The sequence below is a fragment of the Arvicola amphibius genome, chromosome 5 (assembly GCF_903992535.2).
Source record: "Arvicola amphibius chromosome 5, mArvAmp1.2, whole genome shotgun sequence".
Classification (NCBI taxonomy): domain Eukaryota; kingdom Metazoa; phylum Chordata; class Mammalia; order Rodentia; family Cricetidae; genus Arvicola; species Arvicola amphibius.
Window position 1 is genome coordinate 15,654,725 of NC_052051.1, and position 3,929 is coordinate 15,658,653.

The 3,929-nt window shown below is 47.3% G+C and overlaps 1 pseudogene; it reads right to left on the reverse strand.

Moving 5' to 3' along the window:
• Positions 1–208: 208 nt before the first annotated feature.
• On the reverse strand, positions 209–679 carry LOC121677189 (annotated as a pseudogene).
• Positions 680–3,929: the final 3,250 nt, after the last annotated feature.

A 3,929-nucleotide genomic window follows, 5' to 3' on the forward strand; every position in this document is an offset into this window, starting at 1 on the left:
TAGCAGCAATGAGGTTACAGGACGGCTGTCACCAACGCAGATGGGTCAGCTAAGAAGGCTTTGATTTTTCCACCGGCTTGGAAGATGTACTCGGGCTTCCCAGAGCCCTCTGGTGTACGCTGATAGCATGAGACACTGAGTGAGAAGCCAGGCTTGTGACACTGAGAGAGTAGCCAGGCGGCCAATGTGCAAGCACTGTCAGTCAGCATCATGGGCAGCCTCCAGGAGGTGAGCATCCAGTTTCCTCTGTGACGGCAAGCATTTTCCTGTTGTAGACATTGCCACTGGCAAAGATCTACCTTGCTGGATGATCAGCTCAGAGGAGAAGGGGTCCTCACCAGCTCGGCTTCACTGGTTCCCGCTGTCTCTATCTTTATCAGCAGCGTATCACTCAGAATTTTAATGTTGCCTATGGAGATGTTAGTGGCGAGGCTGAGAAGCTGGAGGAAGGAGGTCTTCTGGGGCGCCACACCAATGTTTGGGCTGGCACAATGAGTACATAAGGGGCAATGACACTAGTGTGGGCAACAGTTGGCACCGTATTGGTCAGCAGCATGTCCCTGATTTCAGTGAGGCCCTCCTTGGTGGACAAGAAGTTCACCTGCTCCCAGATACAAGGCAACAGTTTCTCCAGAGCTGAATTGTTCTCCAGATGCCCTGTGCAGGCATTGCACACCATGCTGTGCTGGCTAATCTCCACTGCCAACGTGACAGGATCCAGAATCCCCCATGAGCAAATTCTCTGGCCATACCACTTGTTGGTTATCTAAATTAAGGCTAGCTTCTGAGAATATCTGTGAGGATATTCTTGATCACATTGATTAATGTGGGAAAACATGCCCACTGTGGGTGGAACCATTCCCTCCGCTTGGGTTCTGCAATGTATAAAAAAGAGAACTGGAGCCTCTGAGCACATCCATCCATTTGTTCCCCTCTGCCTTTTGGCTAAGATGCAATGTGTCCAGCTCCCTCGAGTTCCTGCTGCTGTGCCTTCCCCATCATGCTGGCCTGGAAGTTACCCCTTCTCCCTGGAGCTGCTTTTCCCTGTTGTATTATTTTATCACAGCAGCAGAAACATAACTAGCCCAACCATGTTCTTGCTCCATGAGCACCATATCTTTCCCTGCAGGGACATTCAGATCTGCTGCACCTGTCAGTAGCCCACACTGTCTGTCCCAGCAGCGAAGCATTTTGGGTAATCATCCACAAGCTCCATGATCTTAAGGAAGTAGTTGTATGTCCAGCCTCCAATCCTGCCCCCATCATTGATAAATCCTGCATGGAAGTCATGATGACGTGTTAGGGATTGCCAAGCAGGGGTTAAAGATGACATCAGGTTAATTAGGATGCCTGGCAAGAAGCAGAATATTCCTTTTCTCCCCCTCCCCATAGAAAAGAGGGTCAGGAAAGTAAAGTCAGGTGTATGTTTCAGGTTGGATTGTTCTAGAAGTAGGTCCCGAGACAAGAATCCAAGTGTATTCAAAGATCTGGGAGGTATCCCAAGAAACCCATAGGAAGGTAGGAAAGTAAGGTGGGGAAGGGACCCAGCATGCTGGTGTATTATCAACCCACTTAAACTGCGGGCAACTGAAATCTCACCTGGGGATTCAGGGAACAGCAAGGCCTGGGAGATGAGCCAGGAGAGTCTGTCGTACCATAGTTTGAAGGTCGACCCTTGTCTGGGCACTGAGCCCCTGCGATCTTATTTTATTTACATGTGTATCCAAGATCGAATCTTGGTTGCTCCTCTCTCCCTAGACCTATTCTTCAGCGATGAGGTTGGGTAGGTTAACTCATTATTTTACCGTAGGGCAAAATTTACGGGGCATCCAAACAAATCCATGAGCCCCACCAACAACCTAGCAATCAAACAGTTTTTAATGCAATATGAAAAAAGAAGAGAAATGATACAAAAAAATCCATGATGAACAAACTATTAGAACTTTTAATCAACAGGATCGGTAACCTTGCTGAGCTGAACCACATTGGAGCCTAAGGCAAAAGGAAAAATCAGTGCTACTGATTGTGTTCCCTATGGATTGTTTTGTACTCGGTCGAATGTTTAAAAAGTTATTGCATTAAAGCATAGTCTTGATCACTAACCTTTCCCCCACACCCTCATGTCTTTTTCTGTTTTCTACTTCTGTAAAGGAATCCCACAGACAGGGTAAATCGCAGAGACTGGAGGATTATTTAGCTGATCGGTCTGGAGGTTGAGTTCAAGGGCAGAGTACCCCTTTCTGGCAAGAGTCTTCCTTCATGCCAGTGACTGCCTGCAGAGTCATGAGGTGGCACAGGGCGTCATAAGGCGAAGGAGCTCATTGGAGACAGCTAAACAGGAGCTTCTGATGGATTCTTGTGGTGACTAGCCCACTTGTCTCTAGTACCTGTGGTTTCTCTTAGGCAGTCATAAGTATTCTTTTGCCTCTCTCCACAAGCTCAGATGTGTCCACTTACACTAGGGCTCCCAGGAGCTATCAGTGGCTACTTTGGGACCCTCTTTCCTCCATGTGTCCAAGTCCTCCGACACCTGTATATATTCTTGTATCAACACAGAAGTGTTCAATCTCATTGTGTTTGTAGAAAGACAATTTTTTTTTTTTGGTTTTTCGAGACAGGGTTTCTCTGAAGCTTTTTTAGAGCCTGTCCTGGAACTAGCTCTTGTAGACCAGACAATTATTTTTTATTAAACTCTGCATTGTAGCCATTTCTCTGCATGGTATCTTGGGGCACCCCGTGACACAATCTTAGAGCTTCGGCCATGTAAAGTGCCCTCTGATCTTTCTTTATTCCTTCTGTAGTGGTATTTCTATTTTCTTACCTTTCTATATTGGCACCAGGCCTGACAAAGGTGTTACCAAATGCCTTTTTTTCCTGGCCACATTTTCTTACTACCTTTTTCCTTTGCTCCACCATCTCATTGTGGGTTTGATACATTCCTGATCTCGCTAAATTCCATCTTATGGCTGCTTACAAGAAACTTTCGGTTCACACCTCCATGCTCTGCCCTTGATATGAAAGGGGAGGGCTCTGTAATCAAGGACGTCATTCTGTGTCCTCAATAAGGCCAGCGAACAGGTGTAGAGTCAACCCTGCAGTTGCATTTGTTACGCTTTCTCACCTGTAGTGGAAATAGCAGCAACACAGGGTTTTTCCGCTCTTGTGCTTTGGGTGTTTGGGGCTGGATAATTCTGCATTGGGTAGTGTGAATGGCCTATGTGCTCTAGGGTGCTTAACAACATCTACCCACTAGATGCCAGTAGCAAACCCAGCTATAACAACCATAAGGTCTTTAGACTTCACCAAATGTTTCCAGGTAGCAAAACCACATCTTCCCTCACCCTTCCAGGGAAAGAACTCCAATAATATCCGCCTTATACCGTTGTTGGTGGTGTGAGACAGGCCATGTAAAATGCTTATGAGTACAGCTGGGATAGAGTAAGGATTTGCGATGCATGGGTAAAATGTGTTACTGTTATTAGGATTATCACACTGAAGGCTGCAGGGATCGGGTGGTGGGGGTTCCCACAGAGACGCAGGAGAGTCCCGGAGAAGCCACTGTGGTGCCACCGATGTGCAGCAGTTACCTTGCCCACAATTCTAGATGGCACCGATGGTTCCGTTTTCAGGAAATACGCAAACAGGTGGTTAAACGCAGCTGTCCTTGAACTTGGCAATAGCAATGCAGGAGTAGTCACACTATGAGAGCTGGCGAAGGCTGCAGAGCAGAGCTGTATCTTTAGAAGCTGCCTGGCTAGTGCGGTGCTCTTTCTCTTTCCTTTTCTTTTGTGAGACAGAGTCTCATGAGACTCAGACTGATCGCGAGCTCCTGATCCTCCTGCCTCAGCCTCCTGAGTCCTGGGATTACAGATGTGCACCACCATGCCGGACTGATGTGCACGGAATGAGAAACCGCAGTAGTTGGTCTC